Here is a 12,028-nt window from a genome sequence, read left to right as displayed (position 1 = left end):
AGGGAGGGGGTGGAGTGGGTGGTAAGGGAGGGGGTGGGGGCAGGGGGGAGAAATGACCCAAGCCTTGTATGCACATATGAATAATAAAATTAAAAGAAAATGTCATGTGCATATACACAGAGAGGTCTAACCAAGTTTGCAACAAGCCTTCAGATTATCAATTTCAAAAAAAAAAAACTTCAATTTTAGTTGACATGGATTATGGGAAGATCGTTAATAGAACTCAAATACTTGAATAATTTTTTTTCTTTGGTGGTACAAGAGTTTGAACCCAGGGCTTCACACTTGTTAAGCAGGTGCTTTACCACTTGAACCACTTAACTAGCCTTTCCTGTGTTGGTTATTTTCCAAATTAGGTCTTGCAAACTAATTTGCCAGTGCTGGCTTCGAACTGCAGTCCTCCTGAGCTCTGCTTCCTGAGTTGCTAAGGATTACAGGGCGCTGGGCCCTCAAATATTGAATATTTTGAGTTTGGATAAATACACAGTTTTGTTTAAAGTCTTCCTCAACTCTTTGGAATTGTTTTTTAAGCTAGAAGTAGACATATTTCAAGTATTTACAGCACCAGCTTTTTTCTTTTATTACTTTGCTGCTATCCTTTGACCAAGCCAGGCAGTAAATTCTCTGTGTTTTTAATTTCCACAGAAATAAATGAATGTTATTGCTAGGGTTTATTTCATTCTTAGTCATGATGTGTACATACATGGAGATAAATAAGTGTCTGAAGATTTGTTTTAAAAATCAGGAGAGTAAGTCTTTGAATAAAGAAAGAAGAGAAACTTCTCTTGAGAATTTGTCCACTGGTTTGTTTCCAAAATGCATTCTGTGCCAGTAGTCACTGGAAGTGGTCACTTGAAGAAAGGCTTCTGTGATTAAGTTGAAGTAACGCTGTATACTGTCTTCTATTTATTAAAGATTCACAGTGCACATTAATATATTTAAGGTTATGAAACATGTTATAGGAGAGAAACGTACTAATGCTTATCCTGCATTTTTAAAACTTCTTGGACAGTGGAATTCTACTTAATTCAAAATTTGTCTATCCTGTGAGAAATGCTGCCCTCTAGAGGTGTAAATTCAATTGCTCTTAATTTTGATTACTATAATCTTAGTGTAGAAGTTGTAACAATTAATACTAAGTGTATAGCAACAAAATGATCAGATAAAAATATTGTTTAATTTTAAGAAAATTTGGGGAGATAGTATAGTGTATAGACTTTTAAAATTGGATGTTATATTTATAACTTCTAGCAGTATTTGAGTAAATTTCTTTCTGTGGTGAATATGAACACATAGTACTTCAATTCTCCACACTCCATGATTGTTTCTTGCTGGCAGAAATCATCCTTGCTTGCTTTTTTGAAGACCTATAATAACCCTGCTTAAAACAGTTACCAGTTTCCTCATACCTCTTCCCACAGTCCATACTGTGTCCAGACCTATAAAGTGTAACTATTTCTATACCTTTGTATGGTCAAACTGGGAAGAAAAAAATTGTCTAATCATTTATTGTTTTAAAAAGATTTTTGCTAGCATAGCAAAAACTTCAGGAATATTTGTAGAAATTAGTTCTAACAATGAGTGAGAGGAAGTGGAGAGGAGAGGAAGAAAGAACCATAGAAAGAGACAGACAGATATATGTGCTTTTTCTTTTCTTTTTTTTTTTTTATATGTGCTTTTTCATTTGGCTGAATGTACTGATGAAGTGCAATTACTAAAGAGTCTATATTTTGTGTTCTAGCTCACGTTGTTCTAATTATATTTGCTCCTTTGGTTGACTTAGTATTGGCTTTACCAAAAAAAAAAAAATGCCTAAAAACCCTTGATACAGTTTAGAGGAAGAAGTCAAGATTAAGGGAAATAAGGTTGATGGAAATGTATTTATCACTGTGGACATTCACTCACCTTCCTTATTTCCTCTTCAGTATTCTCTACCAAGAGGTCCAGAAGACACTTTGTTGCCTTTACTAGGGCAATAAATACTTTGAGGGCTATGCATACATGAAAAGCCAGTGTGTATGATTGCTGTTGTCTGTAGCTGAAAAAAAATACTTCCATTGAAATTGTCTTGTCTGCATGCCTCCTTCCTTCCCTCCCCCTTTTTCTTTTTTTAGTTTTAGGAAAGGATAGTGGGATTCTATCATGTCTCTAATTTCTAGATGCAAGATAGACATCATTTCCATAAAGTTAGCGTGATAGTTGTGATTATCACAGATGCAGTGACTTAATTCTTCTCTTTGACTGTGGCTAAAGATGGTGGAATCACTAGATCTAAGATAGATGGCAGCCTATTGTTAAGGTCCTACCAGATACATAAATAAAAAATTTTAGGTCTTGTAAGCGAAGGCTTGACTTGAACTACTATAAGGGTAAGTTGTAGTTCTTCACAAAGTTCCTAGACCTGTGTCAGATTCTGTAGAATTTATTAAGTTCTTCTTTGTGTTTATGCATTAAAAAAACCTCCCCCACACTGTTTTTCATTCCTACTCCACTTTGCAGTGTTGTCTGAGGGTTGTAGAAAAAAACCCCAAACAAACAGAAGGAAGCGTACATCACTTAGGGATTCTGATATTTGAGCTGTGTGTAATAACTGATGAGACTGTTTCTCATTTTCCTGTGAGGACCAAAGAGGATTTTGTTTGTGTAAGTTTTAGTTATAATCTGTCATGCTTGAGAATCTTGTTTGGAGCTTGAAGTTCAGAATAAATGTGTATGTTGTTTGATAGCCAAGATTGGTTTTGCATTTGTGATTGCTCATTTCAAATAACCCGTCAGGTTTTGGGAAGTTTTTATGTTAGGGGTTCTATAGAAGACAGAACACAGCTTCCTAGCATGCCTTGCAGCTAAGACACAGGCACTCAACCTTTTATCTGTCAGTTGGATATATCTGTGTAAGCCATGAATTCAGCAGAGAGAAGTGCAGCTCTTGCTAAGAATTGCTTCCTAATGTGGATTGGGGTGGTGAGACATTGAACTTTATAGAGGCATGAGTGCCAGCGGTTCCAGTGAGCCTTGTTGTTCTAGGGGCAGCTTTCATAGTAGTGGAGTTCCAACATGGGAACCATTTGGTGGACTTAGGTATTTTTCCTGGCTGCATACCCTCAAGTAGATTCTTTAGCTCTCTTAAGGGAGTTCTTCGAATCACCTAATATATATTGATAAGTTCTTTTTCTGCAATTTAGAATCCTGATTGATCTACTAATTTTATATTTTTAAAATTATTATTTTATTTTTCTAAGATCTAAAAATTGTTAAGTACTTAATACTCCCATTTTTTCCTTTCCAGAGGCCTACAGTTCTTTGCCACCAGTTTTTGTACCTTGTGAATTGTTTAAATTTCTCCTCATCTTTTAATAACCAGCTTAAGTTCCAGTGCTGTTGCGAAGCCTTTCTTGTACCATCCCAGCAAGCCGATGATAGATCCTTTCCTTCCTCTGAATTCCAGTAGCACTTGTTCATATGTTAGGTGCTAATTCTTCTTTCTTTCCCCTCCTTCCTTCTCTTTCCTGCCTCCCTTCTCTTCATCCCTTTCCTCCTCTTCTTTCTTTCTCCTTCCTCTTTTTCTTCCTCCTTTTCTTCTTCCCTCTCTCCTTCCCTCCCCTCCTCCTTCTCCTCGCCTCTTTCCTCCCTCCCTCCCTTTCTCTCCATTTCTCTTTCCCTTACCCCCCTCTCCTTAGCTGTCACACTAAATGATAAGTACCCTATAAACTGATAATACACTTCTTTCTGGCCCCATTGTCCAATAGAATGTCTTGCACCTATTAGGTTTAACTGAAAATCATACTGATAGCAGGTTGAATGAGCTGAGATAATAAACTAGACTTGCTTTACTTTGGTCCTACTGAGACAAGTATTCTGACCATAGGCCCAATTTCCTTCTTTCTTAAGGGGTCTGATACTTGCCTCTCAGTAGTTCTCATCAGTAGGTGGCCATATCTTCTTAATTACTATCTTCAAAATGTTTTTATAGTTTTTGTCGTGACAAAAGCCTTTTATTTCTCTTCTACTTCCTAGTTCCTTCCATTGTACCCCCTGTAATTGGTGTTCAGCACCAGCAAACTTACTATTTTAAGTATCTCTTAAAATTTTGTATAAATATGAAATAATTCAAACATTCCATAAAATATAGAAAGTAATATAACAGACTTTTTGTACCTAACTTCAAGGTGAAGCTGATAGTAACCTTTTGCCTCATTTATTTTCTCCTCCTCCCCTTTCTTTCTTTTTTCTTTCTTTCTTTCCCTTTCTCTCCTCCCTTTCTTTTTTTGACACAGGGTCTTGTTAATGTAACTCAGAGTGTCCTCAAACTTGTGATCCTCTTTCCTCAGCCTCCTGAGTGCTGGGCACTTTCTTTTAAAGTTCTCTCCTTCTTATACTTTCCTTCTGAGATATCCACTATCCTAAAGTCCTTGTAGTCATTCCTCTGTTGCTTTTGTGTGTATAAGACATTTATATAAAATACGTGAAACATCTTTATGCCACATTGTTTTCTAGATGTATTCATATTGACACATGTAGGTTTAGTTCATCCTTGTAATTGCTGTTTACTTTTCCATGTTGAGTAAAGATCAATTTCATACTGAGAGATAATGAAGTTCTATCTTTTGGCAAATAATATTTCAATGCTTATACATAAATACTTAGCCACTGTGTAATTTCATCTAGGATAGACACTTGAAAGTAGAATTTCAGGATCACAGGGTCTAGGTGTCACTTTATCAAGTATTGCTAGGTTTAGTTCAAAGTGGAGTACATGTTTCCCTGCATCTTCATCAACAGCCACTAATGTTTGCTTGTCTGTAAAATGAGAAATGGAGTTTCATAGTTTTTGTTTTATTACTTTGCTTTGAACATCTGTGCTTGGTTTTTGTCATTTTGGTTTCCTGTTCTGTGAATCTTTTCTTTGTGTACTTTAATTTACTATTTTATTTTTCTTTGTATTTGGTTTTTATATTAGTTTTATGTAGTTTTTATAATCTGGATATTAGTATATTTGAAATACACATTGCAAATACTTTTTCTTGTCAGTGTTTTTCTTTTTAACTTTGTTTAAAAGTTTTAGATTTATTGAATGACTGTGATGGTTAATCTTGATTATCAACTTGATTGAATGGAGAAATGCCGAGAAGATTAGTAAAGCATACTTCTTAGTGTGTCTGTGAGGGTGTTTCCAGAGAGGATTAAATAATGGAGGAAAGACATGGCCTGAAAACAGACTGTCCAACCAGTAGACTGAGGGCTCAATGGATTAAAAGGGAGCAGGAGAGCCACGTATGGTGGCCAGGGCTATAATCCCAGCACATTGGAGGCAGAGGTAGGAAGGTTGAGAGTTTGAGGCCAGCCTGGGACACATAGTGACTGTGTCTCAAAATCCAATGACTGGGAATGTAGTTCAGTGGTGGAATGCTTGCCTAACAAGCAAATGGCTCCAGGTTCAATTCCTAGCACTGCAAATATGGTGGGAAGCGCAGAGAAGCCAGTCAGTGCATTCATGCTTTTTCTCTCTGCCTCTTGGCTGCCATGATGTGAGCACTCTGTTCTGCCACTCTCTCCCTACAATGATGGATTGAAACCCCTGAATTATGCCTTCTTCCTTTAAAATGGTTTCCCTCAAGTATTTGTCATGATAACAAAAAGGTCTGACTAATACAGTAAATTTGTCTCTGTTCTGTACCACAGACTTACTTGATTTTCCTACTTTCATGACATTACCATACTATGTTAATCTCAACTCTTTTGATATATTTTGTTATCTAATAAACTGAATCCTCTCTCTACAAAACTTATGTATTTTGTATCTGGTGATTACAAAAGCAATTAGTATGAGAAACAAATTGCTATTTATATATATTGATTTTGTATCCAGCAACCTTGCTGAACTTTTAATTCTAATGATGGATTCTTTTGGGTGTCTTATGTTGGTAATCACACACACACACACACGCACGCACGCACGCAAACAATGGTTGCTTTTGTTGCGTCCCAGTCTGTTCTTTTTAGTTTTTCTTGTAATTGACCTGTCAAGGACCATTTTCCTAAAATTGCAGCTCCTACTGGATCTTAGCATTGCATGTATTAGTCTGTGGAGGAGAAGAGATACGAGCTTTAAGGGCCAAAACTTTCAGTCCCTGCATAAATCATAGACTAAATATATAGGTTAAAACGATTTACTAGTCTGCAAACTTACGGGTGTTACCGGCATGTGAAGATTTTCTTTTGTGGTAGCTAAAAGATTCATATAAAAGAATGATTTTGATATATCCTCTTTGAGTTTCTGTGGAAGAGTTTTTCAGGTCATCCAATGTGATACATTGTTGGGACTGTGAGTAACTATTTCTCTAATTGAAATTTCATTCTTTGGTGGCAGTTTGTATCCTGAACCCCTCTCACTCTGGTTTTGATGTTTTATGGTTTACTATAACATAGTGGTTTAAGAAAGCAGCTTTGAGTAAGTCTCTTTAAACTTTGTGTTTTTGTTTTTCATTCATCTGCAGTAGTATCATCATCACATCCTACTTTATAGAGTATTATAAGAATTAAATAAGTCAAACATAAAAACATTCAGAATGGTGTTAGTTGTTGGTTTCGACATCCTATTAGCTGTAACCTACTGCCTTTCTGGTAAATTGTACTTAATTCTAATCTCTTTATATATTTCAGGCCCTATAGATCCTTGCTGATCTATATGGATGACTTACCAACATTCTGAGTCTTATGTCCCTGTCAGCTCTAAATCCAGTGATTTGGTTTTTTTTGGTGTGGTTATTGATATTATTAATTCTCATGGGAATTATGATGTTAGTAACTTCCTAGTGAATCGTTAATACAAACACCTCATCTCCTTCAAGATGCTGGATTAGCTTTCATCAGTATAACCATTCTACACATTCATATGGACTTTCAGTCTTTTTCCTTTTTCAGAGTCATTAGTTTTCTGTTTTTCTTACCTCTTCTGGTAAGAAAACTCAATTATCTGATTTCTCTATTCTGTACCTCCTGAATGCTGTAGTAGAAAGTTACCCAAAAGGGTGTGTGTGCTTGTACGTGTATGTGTGTATATGTACATGTTATCTATAAGTGTGTATGTATATACTATAAATATATAATTATGAATACATATTATAAATGTATAAATATGATTGTAAAGTCATAGTCACCATCTACAATTGGATGCTAATATTACTTGGAAGTCTACTACTTTTGTCAACTAGTTTCTTCCCCATGACTGTTTCAATCATTCATTCTCTTTGGATCTCCAACAAAGTCCCTCCCTCCCTCCCTTCCTCCCTTCTTTCTTTCTTTCTTCTGACAGTATTGTTGTTCGAATTCAGGGCCTTGTGCTTGTTAGGAGGGCACTCTACCACTTAAGTAACACCTCTTTATTGCCTTGTTGTGTCCCCCACCCCCACCACCTTGTCTTTACTTTTTTTTTAATACTGGGGGTTGAACTCAGGGCCTTGTACTTGCTAGGCAGGTGTGCTACCACTTGAGACACTCTTATCATCTGCTTTGGTTATTTTTGAGTTAGGGTCTCACATTTATGCCCAGGCTGGACTGAGCTGTAATTCTCCTATTTGTGCTTCCCTGGATTCTGGGATGACAAGTTGTTGCTGGGGCTGGCTTCAAACTGCAGTTCTCCTGATTTCTACCTCCTTAGTAGTTGGAATTATACACATAAGCCACCATACCCAGCCTCCTGTCCCTTCTTTTCTACAGATCTTCCCTCTTACTTTCCAGTGAAAATAGGAGTACTCAGTGGTACTTAGTTGTCCACTTTCTGTCTTATTTTTTTCTTTTTCTTCTCAATGTTAAAATAGAGGTAGTATTGTTGTCTGTGGCTCTGAGTTACCTTACACTATTGTTTCTTCCTTTTTTATTTTTATTTTTGAATATTCAGCTTTCTTTGTAGTCATTAGTACTTAAACATACTCAGTTCTCACTATTTAAAAAAAAAACAAAAACAAAAAAAAGTGCTCAAAACAGTAAGCCTTCAGGAGTGCCATATTACTAACCTTTTTAGTTTTCCTTACTAGTCAGGTGCTTGAAATCATTATTTGTTTCCATTTCTCACTTTTGACTCGCCTCTTCAGTTAATTTATTCTACTGGAATATTGCTAATGATAACCAGTGACTTCTGTGTGAGTAACATTAAGTAGATATTTTAAGATTTGCTTTTATTTTACCTTTCAGGTAGTGTGCAGGACTGCCATAAAATACCAGAAACCGGTGACTTGAACAACAAAAATTTATTTCACAGTATTGGTAGGTTTGGTTTCTTCTGCGGTCTCTTTTTGACTTGTAGGGGCCTGTCTTCTCACTATGTCCTCCAAGGGTCTTTCCTTGGGACACAAACATTCATGGTGTGTGTCACTTTGTATGCCCTGATTTCCTCTTGAAGGAATACCAGTCATTTGGGATTAGGGGCTATGCAATAAATTTACCTCTTTAAAGACTCTGTCTCCATATATAGTCATGTTGTGAAGTACTGGGGATTAGAGTTTCAGCATGTGAATTTGGGGGAGCATACTTTGATGTGTAGCAGCTTTGCAGGTTTTAGCATTGTTAAAAACATTTCTGTTATACTTTGGTTTTCATTCTTCCTCTTTGATCTATTACTCTTGAACTTTTTTTTTTTTTATTGGCTTGTCTTCTTTGGCCTAGTCATTAAATTGAAAATTGAAGTTTCTTGAGTTTTGGTCTTAGGCTCTTCTTTGTTTTTTCTTCCCAGGCATTCTTACCATTTGATTTCCAGTTCCAAAGGAATTACACATCTGTTGTGCCAGCATTGGCTTTTCTAAGTTCTAGATCTATTTTATGACTCCATTTAGCTATCTTAGAATTAGCTCAAAGAATACAAATCCAAGCATGAATTCACAGCGATTTTAGTGCATGTGACTTGGCCCCTAGTCTACCTTCTCAACCTTATGTCATGCTGCTTTCTTTTATTTACTCTTTGCTAGCAATGCTGGCTCTTGGACTAAGTGTAAAATATTTTTCCCTCCAGAGCATTTGCTTGTTACTGCCTATGTTACTATGAGCCTCACTTTTTATTTTGAAAACTTCCTAATTTTTTTTTTTTTTTTTTGGTGGAGCTGGAGTTTGCAATGCAGGTACTTTGCTACTTGAGCCATACCTCCAGCCCCCAATTTTTAAAATATATAAAAGTTTCAAACATTAGGGCAATATAAATTGAAACTACAAAGTGATTATCAAAAACATGCAGAAGGTCTAAAATGAAAAAGATTGGCAATGACAAATTATTCAGGAAGAACTTCCTGGGTTTAAAACGGTAGAGACACTCTGGAAAACCTCTGGCAACTTCTCATAAATTTAAGCATGCACTACTTCTGGATCCAACAATTCTACTTCTAGGTGTTTTCCCAAGAGAAATGAAAGCATAAGTTCTCAAAAGGCTTTTTAAAAGAATATTTATAGCTATTCAATAATAGCAAACAACTGGAAGCAACCCACATGTCAATCAGTAGGTTAATGGATAAAAAGTTTTCATATAAAGGAATGCTACTCACTAATAAAAAGTAACTATGGATATACACAAAATGATATAGATGAATCTCACAGATACTACTCAGCAGAAGCTGGACATAATGCTGTATCCATTTATATTACATTCTAGAACAGGCAAAGCTAATCTGTGGTGAAAAAAATTGTCAACAGTGATGGCTTTTCCTTTGGTTGGAGAAGATGCTTTTCCAGTAGAAATGAAAACATATACCCACAATATTTGTTTCAAGAGTATTTAGGGCTGGCAGAGTGGCTCAAGTGGTAGAGTACCTACTTAGCAAGCGTGAGGCCCTGAGTTCAAACCCTAGTATCACCAAAAAGTTTTTTTGGGTGCTGTTTGCTCATGCTTGTAATTAGCTACTCAGGAGACAGAGATCAGGAGGATCGTGGTTTAAAGCCAGCCCGGGCTGTTCACTTAACATTACCCTTTAGTTAGCCTCAAAAGTCTCTTCCTTTCAAGCTCAAAGAAAGATGTAATAGTGGTTAAGAATATTATGTTGTATTACAGCAATTTTTGTATATGCCCATCGTACTTCCTAAAATGAATTGCTTGAGGGCAGGAGTTAGGTATTAATAATACTAATACTTGCAAGTATGCCTTGCTTGCTGAAGTTGATCTGTTAGTGCTGATTAATTAAATGAGCATTTATGCTTTTTATTTTGAATTTTAGAAGGGTTGTTTCTTTAGTTGCTTAGTAGAAGATGGCACATATTTTATACAAATTAGCTAAATGGGAAAACAACAGAATAATTCAATAAAACATAAGTACTTTTATCTAGGAACAATTTTCTGCAGTTAGAAGATGTTATTAAACTACTCAAAGTAGAAAGTTGAATTTCAACATAAAGGGCATGTAAGAAAACTTATATTCATATGGCAAAATCAGAGAAAAATAGCAAAGTTAGAGTCTGTGAGGTTTCTGATATTTTATAGTGGAACAAAAGGTTGCTTTATCAGCAGCAGTAGTGAACGAATTGCTCTATTGGCTAAGGCATACTGGTAGCTTTGTCAGTCCAAAGAGCTAAGGGTTCTTATTTCAATTCATGATTATGTTAGAGTAGTGAAGTGAAAGCAGTTGACCTTCTCTTAAGCAGAAAATAAAAAGTTTTACAATAGATTAAAGCATTTAAGGGACGTGATGAGTAACTGTATTACTACTAAGTCACTTAAAATTTATTAGTTTCAAATTTTCTTATGTACCAGTCTTACAATGGTAGGTTCCATTCCCCCAAACATATTAGTTGGTATTTAAAATAATAACTTTAATAGGATGGTTCCTTAGAGTTAGGTCAGTGTTATTAGGTTTATTCCCCAAATCTATTAATTGGTTCTTTAACTTTAATAAGATGATTTCATACAGTTAGGTCAACATGATTGACAAAGCTAAATTAGAGAGGATAAGCTTTCAATTCTCCAAATGCTGTTAGATGCTAAGAGCAATATGAGAAGCAAAATATGAGTGCCAATAGGTTGGCATACCTTCAAATGATTTTTTATTTAAGTATGTAAAATGCATTTTCCTTGTTAGAATCACCTTGGAAGTGCTTCTCAGTTTACATCAGAGATTAAAGTGGAGGGAATCATGTGGACCTGCCTCTTAAGTTCTTCAAAACAGTCATTTTAAACAACAGGAATTACAGAAATAAATATTGTATAGTTTTATAGAATTAAGAATTATATAGTAACTGCACTGATTTTTTTTTCTTTTTTTTGGTGGTACTGGAGTTTGAACACAGAGACTCACGCTTGCTAAGCAGGCACTCTACCACCTGAACCATACCACCAACCCATGCACTTAAAAATTTAAACGTAAGTGATGAGATACCTAAAAATACAAGGATGATTATAAGATGTTCATGTATCCATACAGTCAAAATGAGCAAACATTAGCATTTTTCTATTGTTTTAGAATACATTTAATAAATTAAAATTACAGTTAAAAGTTACTAATCCCATTATTTTGTTTTTTTTCTATGTAATTACTATTTTGACCAGGTCCCTTAAAATTTTAATACTTTCATATGTATGTTTTATTTATTTGTTTGCCTGTTTATTTATTTATGATACTGGGATTTGAACTCAAGGTTCATACTTACTCGGCAGGTGCTTTACCACTTGAGCCATGCCTCTCAGCCTTCATTCATGCATTTATATAGAAAGATAAATAGTATTGCTTTGGTTTTAAAATGTATTAAATAAGTAATATATTGTTTATTGTTTTTGTGTCTTTGTGATTTGCTTTTTTTGCTGTTCATTTTAAGATTTATCCATGTTGATAATTTTCAAATGCTTAAGATTAGTGTATTTTAATCTCTTACTGTTAGTTGGCTCCATTATTTATGATGATAAATTTGATTGCTTGGTTAAGATAGTGGTACATGACTTCTGTTATAAAAGTATCATTTTTCCTATGGTAATCATTAATCTGTGTGGTAATGCCTTGAGAGTGAGCAAATACTGTTCCTCAACAACCTTTTACCCAATGATTTTAACATCCATTGTTGA

At 35.3% G+C, this 12,028-nt stretch overlaps 1 protein-coding gene across 3 annotated transcripts in view; it reads left to right on the top strand.

The window, feature by feature from the left end:
* Nucleotides 1-12,028, top strand: part of Fbxw7 (F-box and WD repeat domain containing 7) — a 181,854-nt gene that overhangs the window by 26,497 nt on the left and 143,329 nt on the right. The window lies entirely within an intron of this gene.

The sequence above is a fragment of the Castor canadensis genome, chromosome 9 (genome assembly GCF_047511655.1).
Source record: "Castor canadensis chromosome 9, mCasCan1.hap1v2, whole genome shotgun sequence".
NCBI lineage: Eukaryota > Metazoa > Chordata > Mammalia > Rodentia > Castoridae > Castor > Castor canadensis.
Note: the sequence above shows the minus strand (reverse complement) of the source record. Positions and strands in the feature narration are given on the sequence as shown.